The sequence below is a fragment of the Betta splendens genome, chromosome 7 (assembly GCF_900634795.4).
Source record: "Betta splendens chromosome 7, fBetSpl5.4, whole genome shotgun sequence".
NCBI lineage: Eukaryota > Metazoa > Chordata > Actinopteri > Anabantiformes > Osphronemidae > Betta > Betta splendens.
In genome coordinates, this window is record NC_040887.2 from 14,541,420 (window position 1) to 14,553,568 (window position 12,149).

Sequence of the window (12,149 nt, forward strand, 5' to 3'; positions counted from 1 at the left end):
AATAGGAAAATTTCCATGTTGCAGCAGCAGTACAAATGTACTAATTTACAGGTAATGAGGCATTTCACATTAACAATAACTATTTTATCAGTTTATGGTTATGAAAATAACATGAAATAAGACAAGACAAAAATATTTGATTCTGTTACGAACCCCCCCAAGACCAAACAGGACGGAACCCACAAGCAGTAACAGGCGAGGATGGCAGAATACAAAACGATATTTAATATTACAACACAAAACAAAGGGTCACTACAGAGTAGGAAAAAGGTTCATAAACTAAACTGAGGAGCACTGCGAAGCAGGACCAAACTAACTAAACAGAGGAATAACACTAAACAAAAAGTAGCTACAAAACAAAATCAGGACACAATAGGTCGCTGTACTGAGTAGGCAATAATATCACCAGGAGTAACAAGACTTTCACAAACGACAGAGTAAGGCTCCTCTCTACAAACGTAGCCAAATTAGGAGTAGCAGGGCTGTTCACAATCCAAACTCAACAAAAAACCAACCATCATACAGGAAGCCAGATGCAAACAGAGAGTCCACCATTTCACACTGACAACTGGAGGAGTCTCCATCCTCCACAAATAGTCCCCCAGTTAATGATGTTCCCAGAAGGAAACAGCTGCTCAGTGCCGCCCTCTGAGGTTGGGAGGAGACTCACAACAGAGCCCCTCCCCCAACGGTCGTCCCCCGGCGACCTAGGAGGGTTCCGCAGGATGGTTCCGATGAAAGTCCCTGATGAGACCCTTGTCCAAGATGAACCTCTGCGCCACCCACTGCCGGTGTTCGGGGCCATAGCCCTCCCACTCCACCAGGTACTGGAGCCCCTTGGCCCGCCATCTGGAGTGCAACAACTCCTGCACCGTATAAGCCAGACCCCCGTCGATCACCCGGGCGGGCGGAGGGCGGTCGGAGGCGGGCGCCAGATCACAGTCCACCACCGGCTTCAAACAGGACACATGAAAGACAGGATGAACGCGCAGGGAGGGAGAGAGGGCCAGTCTCATCGCCGCAGGGTTGACCACCCTGGTCACCTCAAACGGTCCAATGAACCTGGGTGCCAATTTCCGCTTAGCACCCTTCAGCTGCAGGTTCGAGGTGGAAAGCCAGACCTTGTCCCCGACTCGATACTCCGGAGCTGGAGACCGACGGCGGTTAGCCCATATGGCCGCTCTTGTCTAGCCGCGGAGAAGGAAGTCACGGGTCCTGGTCCAAACCGCCTTGCACCGCCGGATGAAGGCTCCCACCGACCCGTCCAGCCCCTGCTGAGAGGGAAACAACGGGGGGTGATAGCCATAGCCAGCCTCAAAAGCGGAACATCCCAGCACCTGGGAAGGAAGAGTATTATGAGCGTATTTGACCCAAGGAAGCTGCCGGACCCAAGACGCCGGCCTGATGGACGACATACATAGTCTCCACGTCCTGATTTTTGCACTCCGTCTGTCCGTTGGTTTGAGGATGGAAACCAGAAGACAAGCTGGCGGAGACACCCAGCGCTGCACAAAAATCCCGCCAAACTGCTGCGACAAACTGCGGACCGCGATCAGACAAAATGTCCTCCGGAATGCCATGCACATGAAACACATGGACAATTAGAAGCTCCGCCGTCTCCTTAGCCGTGGGCAATTTGGTCAGAGGAACGAGGTGGATGAGCTTGGAGAAGCGATCCACAATGGTAAGTATGACATTCTTACCCTCAGACGGCAGCAAACCTGACACAAAGTCAATGGAGATGTGTGACCACGGCCGGTACAGCCCTGCGGGTGCGCGATGTGGCGTCTTGTTCCTCGCACACACGCCGCACGCTGCCACATAACGTTGAACGTCCAGTCTAACTGAGGGCCACCAGTAACGCTGCAAGACCAGCGCCAGGGACCCCCCCGGAGGACATGCCAGCCGCCAGAAGTTCCTTATGAAACGCCTGTAAAAATTGGCAAACCCCAGAAACCGCTGCAGCTGCTTACGATCCCTCGGCTCCGGCCAATCTGTCACAGCCGCCACTTTTCCCGGATCCATCGCCAGCTTCCCTGGTTCCAAACAAAACCCTAAGAACGAAGTCTTGGCTGTGTGAAATTCACATTTCTCAGCCTTCACGAATAGTTGGTTCTCCAAGAGTCTCATCAGAACCGCTCTCACGTGCACCTCATGTTGTCGCGGGTCTTTGGAAAAAATGAGAATATCATCTAAATAGACGAAGACAAACCTGTTGACCATGTCCCGCAGGACATCATTTACAAGAGCTTGGAAAACCGCAGGTGCGTTTGTCAAACCAAAAGGCATGACCAAATACTCGTAATGCCCTGTGGGATAATTAAATGCCGTCTTCCACTCGTCTCCCTCCCTTATGCGGACAAGATGATAGGCGTTACGTAAGTCCAACTTAGTAAAAATAGTAGCACCTTCTAAAAGCTCAAAAGCGGACGCAATGAGGGGAAGTGGATAGCGATTACGTACAGTAATCTTATTAAGGCCCCGATAGTCTATGCAGGGACGGAGACCGCCATCCTTCTTCCCTACAAAAAAGAACCCCGCTCCCGCGGGTGATGACGACGTACGGATAAGCCCCGTGCGAAGCGCCTTCGCGATGTACTGGTCCATAGCCTCCCGCTCCGGTTTAGTCAGTGAGAAGATTCTCCCCCTCGGCGGTGTGGAACCCGGCAGGAGGTCGATCGCAGTCATACGGTCGATGAGGCGGAAGCGAAGTAGCGCGAGCCTTATCAAAGACGGCCCCCACGTCATGGTAACATGCAGGAACCCGGGTCAAATCGATCTCTGCATTAGTTTCAACCTCAGGCTTCTTAATAATCTGCCCCGCCGCCCGCAAACAATTTGCCAAACAGAACGAACTCCAACCCACAATTCTCCCCGCCGCCCAGTCGATGTGTGGGTTGTGTGTCCGTAACCACGGCATGCCCAGCAGTACAGGTACCTCCTTACAAACATAAACATGGAGAGAAAGTTCCTCCTTGTGATTTCCCGACACAGTCAAACTCACCGGCGCCGTGCGATGGGTGATGCGGTTAATGACCTGTTTGTCCAGCGCTCGGACCACCACGGGGTCTTGTACTGGAATCAGCCTGAGCCCCAGCTCCTGAGCAAATTGCCTGTCTATGAAGCTTCCCTCAGCTCCAGAATCCACAAACACGGGAAGCTCTCGCGCCGACAGAGGTCCTGACAGAGTGGCTGGAAACAATGGTTTGGAGAGGGAGATTAAATTCACGGTGAAGCTCTAACCCTCTCCACCGGCTGACGAGCGTTGCCGTTTAACGCGCACTGGTTAGCGCGATGACCCGGACCCCCACAGTACAAACACAGTCCGGAGTTGAAACAACGCTGTCTCTCCTCTGTCGATAGATGACCTCGTCCGATCTCCATTGGTTCCTCCCTTTCTGTCATGAGAACGACCTGGGGAAAAAACACTGGCACCTGGCGGGTGGGCGGAGACGGATGACGTAGACGTGACGTAGGGAATTCCCCCGCATCGGCTGCAGATTGGGCTCTGCAGACGTGTCCCGCCAACTCATTTTTGATCTCGTCCGCGAGACCGTCATAAAAACGATCACACAAGGTCTCTTGTCTCCAATCCATCCCGGCCGCTAGCGTGCGGAACTGTACCACATAATCCATTAATGAGGAACGTCCTTAAAACAGGTGGAACAGTTTGGCCGCCGCTAGCCGGCGATGCGCGACGGGCTTAAACAGGGAAGTGAGTTCCTCTGCGAATCCCTCGAAAGTGGCGACACAGGCTGAGTTGATCTCGCATTCCGCCACACCCCACTCTAGCGCTTTTCCTCCTAGCAGGGAGATGCAGTACGCCACCTTCTCCCCTTCGGATCGGAACAGCCCCGCTTCCACTCTAAATTTTAGCCGCAACGCGGTCAGGAAACTCTGGCAACGAGAGGCATCCCCGTAAAACTTGTCGGGAGGGGCTAGTCTAACCTGGGAAGACGGAATCGCCTCTAAAGATGCTGATTCACTGCCGATCTCCCGCAGAGTACGCAAGGCCTCAGCACGGGCTGTAGTGCGTGGGCTGTCTAGTAACAAACGAGCACTGCTAAGGCTCGGAACCTGCCAGGCCTCCTCTCCTGCTGCTGGGTCCATGTTTGGTCAGTGTGTACTGTTACAAACACCCAAGACCAGACAGGATGGAACCCACAAGCAGTAACAGGCGAGGATGCCAGATACAAAACGATATTTATTATTACTACACAAAACAAAGGGTCACTACAGAGTAGGAAAAAGGTTCATCAACTAAACTGAGGAGCACTGCGAAGCAGGACTAAACTAACTAAACAGAGGAATAATACTAAACAGAAGTAACTACCAAACAAAATCAGGACACAATAGGTCACTGCACTGAGTAGGCAAAATATAACCAAGAGTAACAAGGCTTTCACAAACTACAGAGTCAGGCTCTACATCGCTCTATAAACGTAGCCAAATTAGGAGTAACAGGGCTGTTCACAATCCAAACTAAAAAAAAAAAAAACAACCGTCATACAGGAAGCCAGATGCAAACAGAGAGTCCACCATAGCACACTGACAACTGGAGGAGTCTCCATCCTCCACTTAAATAGTCCCCCAGTTAATGATGTTCCCGGACGGAAACAGCTGCTCAGTGCCGCCCTCTGAGGTTGGGAGGAGACTCACAACAAATTAGGTTTTTAAAAGTTACCCAAAACACGTAATAATATAACAATTTAATTTATGTAGGCGCAATCCTGCAGGCATAAAAGAACGTGGCTAAAAATGGAATGTAAAAACATAATTCAAACAGGTATAAGGCACTATCATATCATGGGTTTAGACTACCTGACTTTACAACATTTGACATATTAAATAACTAAATAGCATGAGTATAGCAGTGCAGCAGCATTTTCAACATGGCTGTAATGTTTTCACACAGTTAAACATTTGACTTCTACTCAGCCAACAGAAAGTAGGCAGAGACTAGAACAACTGGTGGAGGACCTGCACCACCACCACTGACGCATGCAGAGGAGATGACCCTCGGCATGAACACTGGAAAGCAGAGGCTGAAGGATTTCCTGGAGGGAGTTCACCAGAACCAGTTTCTCCCCAGGATACAAGTGCATGTGTAAAATGTAAGAGGCCTACCTATATATTTAATTTTTTACATAGGCTACTTTTGATATATCCATTTTTTAGACTCTGGGTTGGGTTCTTTGTTGGTCTTAACAGATTCTGATGGTAATGTTGTAAGTATACTATTAAATAAAGCTTAAATTATGATAAGCAGTACTATAAAGTGTAATATTAATACAGTTTATACACATTACATGATTTCTGATGTTTGTGTTGCGTAGCCTAAAGGATGTAACTTGATCTTCAAGTATAGTGACATTATTATCTCCCCTCTGCCCCAGAGTGTGAAAGAACAGCAGGAGGAGGGTCCGTCACATTCTGCTGCACAGATGCACACAGTTCAGTGATGTTCAGTAAACGCCAGAGTTCAATTCTGTAAGAGTAATGAGGAACTATGTTATGTAACTCTAAATCTTCTGTATTTTAAGTTACCGGTTATTGAGTTGTATAAACTAAATCTTGAGGAAACGTTATACATGTACCACAAGATTGAAAAGACAGATCTAGAAATTGAAATTCACAAACACAAGCTGGAGATGAGTGTATAGTTAAAGGTAAATTGTATGAATTATTGGAAGAATCATAAAATCTAACAATTGCCTTTGTATTTGTAGGAAATGAAAAAAACACAAATAAATTATGATTTACATCTATTCAGTCTCTTATTGGTGGTGGTGGTGATGGTTGATTAAGACATTAAAGCAAATCACATCTCTGACTGTCCATCCACTCTGCAGATTACCATGATGGAAGGAGTCTTCCTCAGGGTCTTGTATTTGTGGGCCTGCTTCAGGTTCTGGGTGAGAGGTCAGTAGTGTGGGCTGGCATGGGTGACCCCTATCTCCATCAGAAAGTCGTCAATCTCTTCTAGAAGAAAGTTCACATTACTTTAGTGCTGCATAGAAGTGCATACATGTACTTACCACAGTGCAGCTTGTTATTCAGGGTTGACTCACAATATATTCATGAGTTCACGTTTATGATATGTGCAGCATTACATTTGATCTTGGTGGTGTAAACAATGATATGTCAGTGACCATTAGAAAGAGTAGTCAGTGCACCTGCACATTTATTAGTTTATTTCAGATCACAGCAAGATGTTATGAACTCATCATAATTTTTCAGATTAGCCTCACTGAAACGCATTAAATACCACATACCTGCAATCCTGAAACTCCTCTTTAATGGCTTTAAGGAGTTTGTGTCAAGGAAAGCGCTTGAGGTCGAACTTTTCTACATACAGTGGCTTCACTAATGTGCTCAGCATCGCCAATGTTATAAAGAAAACTACCGTTTGCAGGTGATGTGTTTGATGTACAGAATGGGTGGATAACATTATTGACATATGTCATGGAGTCTCGGAAAAAACGGTACCGCTAAAATAAATATGCACGGCGATATGACAGAAAATTAACTCATGGCGTCAAAATCCTCTCGTAAATTCAATGCTGTGTGAATTAATACATCGTCCTCATCTACAGGATCGTGTAGGGAAGTGCCCGTTTCTAGAGGATTTTGGTCTCTGCGCGAAGGAAACAGGTGAAATCTATGAATGTACTGAAAGATTAAACGAGGTATTTAAACACTGTTTACTTTAAAAGGGGCGGAGACCGAAGGAAACTCTGGGTTTCCCGAATAAAACCTACTCCGGATCAGGTTAGGTTCACAGAGTAAGTTGCCATAGTAACTGACTCCGAGTTTCGATTACCTTGCTTCTTGAAACGGGTTTAAACTTACCCCGCTTTATGGGTTTAAGTAACCTCGCTTTCTGAAACCGAAAACTCTGCGTTTTCCTTATTTCGGGGTTAACAAACAAGACACTGGATGATGTGACGTGTTTTGGAGTCATGTGTTCAGACAGAGTGACCAATACACAAATGTATCCATGTTCAAATGCAGGCTACGAGAGAAACAGGGGAGTGGTGCACTAGATGCACTAGAAGAATTTGTTTTGACTGCGCGTGTCATTGCAATTTAATCAGTGGCTGGGATGACTTATTTGGCCTGTGTACGTTTCAACACATTGATTTCCCATCTCTCCATCTATCTACCTTCACCGGCTTTTTTCGTTATGGGGGGCAAACAGATTTTAATCAAAAGCACCGCCTTACAAACCAATAAACCGAGCAAAACGTTTTTGGGTTTTTTTGTTTGTTTTTCAAAAACACAGAATTGAATTTAAATCTGTTTTTGTGTTTAGAGAAAAAACGGAATGTGTTGAGAAATACTTAACTCTGGGACAAAGCTCCATGGGAGATTGGGCAGCATCGGACAGCATTATCGGCTGCATGTCTATGACTCATTAATGCAGCAAGTAGTTTGTTCTACATACTGTATTATAGCCGGCGTCATCTGGTGAGTGACGTAAGTGACTCCCTGATTGGGAAGGGAGGAAATAAAAGTTTGCAGGTTTTCCCCGTACTGGTGGTTCTTGAAGGAAATGACGCTGGTTTCAATCTGAGCGTGAGTGGGAGCTGCACGGGGTGAGGGATTTATGGGTTTGAGCACTTGCAGTGTTATGGTTTTAGCAAATTTAAGTCTTGTTGTTTTATGTTGCAGTGTCGCTGGAGCTTGCGGGGCGGCCACGCAGTCAGTGGGGTGGCGTTCAGAGGGAGACGCGCAACGATCGTGTATACAATATTGACAGGGCAGGTAGTTGTAACTAGAGGTATTTTAAAGTAAAATATTAAAATTGGGAAATTTATTAAAGGTTTGAATTAAACGTTGATTTTTGGTTATTGTGTGTTGCAGGGATTGCTGGTGCGGCATATCGTTGCTTCCTGCTGTCCGTTTGGGTTTATTTAAAGGTTCTTTTTCTTTGGTTAGTCCACTCGGCCTTGCACGGCCTGTTGTCATATGATTGCGGGAGCATATTCTGTAAGGGTGGACTAACCACATTTTTTTTCTTTCCATTAATATTATTTGTTTTTTTATGTCATTTAGTTTGTTTGCCATTTCCCTAGCCGTCCTCGGTGGGTGTCCGTAGCCTGGCCTGTTGATCGTGCTGAAAGGCCGATCGGAGTGTTTGTTTAATCACGCGTGAATTGTATTGCGGTGGCTTAACCCTTAGCATGACGATGTGTGCGGTGTACCACTGAGGGCTTTGCGAACCCTTTAGTACAGGGAGCAATGGTGCCGGGTACTATACGATGTATGAAGGATGTGTGATTAGGGAGACAGCGCTGTCTTTTGAAAAACTGTAATAAAATCTGCACTATTTAATCCACATCTGACTACAGGCCATTATTTGTAGTGAGTGAAGTGGGGTCGATTAAGCTGCGGGCAACAAGGTTTACTCTGGGGTTTACTCTGCAAGAATAATATGGACTTAATTTTTTTGTTCTGTCCAGCAGTTCAACAAGCAGCATGTATTAGGCTGAATGCCATCTGGTTTTAAAACACATTTATTTATCGTAGCTTTCTGGTCTAATTTATTTGTAGCACTTCAACGTTTAAAATATGAAGTACATTTCCTTTTTAGTTTAAATTATTATTATTATTTTTTATTTGTTAACTTTATTGTAAAGACAGTATTAATTGCACAATTTAGACTGGCGATAATTTGCGCTTCTTCTGTAATAATCTGTAATGCAGTTCATAGATGGTATTCAAGGACAGTTTGGTAAAGATTCAATGTGTTTTTCAACTGAACTGCCAGCCAAGATAAGTGCATTATAAAATGAATGTGCCTGTCAGCGGGGAAGACAACAACTCTATTCAGTCGCTCTTCAGTCAGAACCTAAAGTGTCCTGGCCGCTGTCGATAAATGCGTTTCCAGATTGACCGGTGATGCTACACTGGTTGCTCTTAGTTAAAGCAGCTGTTTGAAGCAGGGAAAAGCGAGTTAGCTGTCCTTGTCGATGCCATGACAGTGTTTTGTCGTCTGTACACAATCTGAACAGTCTTTACAGTTGTACATGGCGTAATGTGACACTTACGTTTGATCGTTGATCGTATTCCATTTACGGCAGTAGCGCAAAGAGAACAAGGACTGAATAAGTATGCTGTTAATTGCTTCGATCTTCTGTCAATAAAATATGTTGAACCTCTGAGTCCTGTCTTTTGTGTCTTATTTGGATTAAAAACCAAATGTTGAATGTTCCTAAATAATATAACATTTCCACCTCCCGCAGCTCCCCGTGTTTTTTTTCGTAGAAATTGTGGGTGAAACGTGGGTGTTTCGGTTTGCCGACCCCTGGGGCCCGTTTCAAGAAGGTGGTTTTGTGGAAACTGAGTTTGTTAACCCCGAAATGAGGAAAACGCAGAGTTTTCGGTTTCAGAAAAGAAAGTTTCAGAAAGATACTTAAACCCGTAAAGCGGGGTAAGTTTAAGCCCGTTTCAAGAAGCGGGGTAATCGAAACTCAGAGTCAGTTACTATGGAAACTTACTCTGTGAACCAAACCTGGTCGCGAGCAGGTTTTATTCGGGAAACCCAGAGTTTCCTTCGGTCTCCGCCCCTTTTTAAAGTGAACAGTGTTTAAATACCTCGTTTAATCTTTCAATTCATTCATAGATTTCACCTGTTTCCTTCGCGCAGAGACCAAAATGTCCGTTTCTAGAGGACCCTGTAGATGCGGACGCTGCATTAATTCACACGGCATTGAATTTACGCCGCGAGAGGATTTTAACGCCACGAGTTAATTTTCTGTCATATCGCCGTGCATATTTATTTTAGCGGTACCGTTTTTATCGAGACTCCATACATACAAACTTATTCACCCATACGTCAAACACATCACCCATCGTGGCCGTGCTTTTACATACGAACAGATTCTTTGTGTTGCGTTACGTTTTTTTTTTTGCAAACGGTAGTTTTCTTTATAACATTGGAGATGCTGAGCACATTAGTGAAGCCACTGTATGTAGAAAAGTTCTACATACAAAAGTTCTACATACAATGTTACAGAAGTAACTGACATTACATTGTTTACATCACCAAGATCATATGTGATGCTGCACATATCATAAACGTGAATTCATGAATATATAGTGAGTCAACCCTAAGTAACAGGCTGCACTGTGGTAAGTACATGTATGTCCTATACACTTATTTCAATGCATGCACTCACACTCACAGGAACACTTCTATGCAGCACTAAAGTAATGTGAACTTTCTTCTAGGAGAGATTGACGGCTTTCTGCTGGAGATAGGGGTTAATGCCAGCCCACACTACTGACCCCTGACCCAGAACCTGAAGCAGGCCCCCAGCAGCGCTTTAATGTGGCCCTGCAGAATAAGAGCCCAGGGGGAAATGACCATAGGCCTGTTGAAAGCACGTCTTCAGTGCCTACGTCCCCTCAGGGAAACACCTGAGAGGCCTGTGACATTATTGGGACATGTGTTGTTCTCCACATTATTGCAATTATTAGAGCGGAGCAACACCCTGCCCTACAAATACAAGACCCTGAGGAAGACTCCTTCCATTACAGTAATCTGCAGAGTGGATGGACAGTCAGATGTGATTTGCTTTAATGTCTTAATCAACCATCACCACCAATAAAAGAAACTGAATAGATGTAAATCATAATTTATTTGTTTTTTTTCCATTTCCTACAAATACAAAGGCAATTGTTAGATTTTATGATTCTTCTTCCAATAATTCATACAATTCACCTTTAACTATACACTCATCTCCAGCTTGTGTTTGGGAATTTCAATTTCTAGATCTGTCTTTTCAATCTTGTGGTACAAGTATAACATTTCCTTGAGATTTAGTTTATACAACTCAATAACCGGTAACTTAAAATACAGAAGATTTAGAGTTACATGACATAGTTCATCATTACTCTTACAGAATTGAACTCAATTTTTCCGGACATTTACTGAACATCACTGAACTGTGTGCATCTGTGCAGCAGAATGTGACTGACCTCCTCCTGCTGTTCTTTCACACTCTGGGGCAGAGGGGAGATAATAAAGTCACTATACTTGGAGATCAAGTTACATCATTTAGGCTACGCAACACAAAAATCAGAAATCATGTGCTGTGTATAAACTGTATTAATATTACACTTTATAATACTGCTTATCATAATTTAAGCTTTATTTAGTATGATGCTCACAACATTCTGGGTTTCTGTTGTGACAGGAGGATTCATATATTACCATCAGAATCTATTAAGACCAACAAAGAACCCAACCCAGACTCTAAGAAATGGATATACAGTATCAAAAGTAGGCTATGTAAAAAATCAAATATATAGGAAGGCCTCTTACATTTTACACATGCACTTGTATCCTGGGGAGTGACTGGTTCTGATGAACTCCCTCCAGGAATTCCTTTAGCCCCTGCTTTCCAGTGTTCAGGGTGAGGCCCTTCTCCTCTGCATGCGTCAGTGCAGGTCCTCCACCAGTTGTTCTAGCCTCTACCTTCTTTCTGTTGGCTGAGTAGAAGTCAAATTATTTAACTGTGTGAAAACATTATAGCCATGTTGAAAATGCTGCTGCACTGCTATACTATGCATGCTATTTAGTTATTTAATATGTCAAATATTGTAAAGTCAGGTAGTCTACACCCATGATATGATGGTCCCTTATACCTGTTTATTATTACGTGTTTTGGGTAACTTTTAAAAACCTAATTAGATGTAATAATTGCTCTCCATAAAACGTATTGGATTATTGAATTATCATTACTTTACAAATCCCACATCAACCACAACAGGAATTTTAAAAATGCATAGACATAACACTGCACTTTTAATTCATATAAACATCGGTATTTCATGCAATTACTGAAGTAACGCCTTAGATGAGTGAAAAAGTCCTTACTTTACGAGTGAAAAATGACAACAATACTAAAATTATTTAGTATTTAGTTACGCTGAACACTGTATGATTAAAATGTAAACTTACGCATTGACTCGAGCAGCTATTTTCTTCCAAGCTAATTCTTTCTCTTTCGCCGCTGCAGCCGTGTTGCTTTTTCTACGGAATAAAGACTCGTAGTCGTTATATGCTTGACGTATCATCCATTTCCAGACGTCTTTTGTTGTCCTGTTGCCATGGTGACTCGTAATATCTTCACTCCATT

General features: G+C 44.3%; 1 long non-coding RNA gene across 1 annotated transcript; it reads right to left on the bottom strand.

The window, feature by feature from the left end:
- Window positions 1-10,627: 10,627 nt before the first annotated feature.
- LOC129604391 (uncharacterized) lies at window positions 10,628-11,496 on the bottom strand. The gene is made up of 2 exons (XR_008695209.1): window positions 11,333-11,496; window positions 10,628-11,010 (listed from the first exon to the last, which is right to left on the bottom strand). It is a non-coding gene; the product is annotated as an uncharacterized LOC129604391 (long non-coding RNA).
- Between the last annotated feature and the right edge of the window lie 653 nt (window positions 11,497-12,149).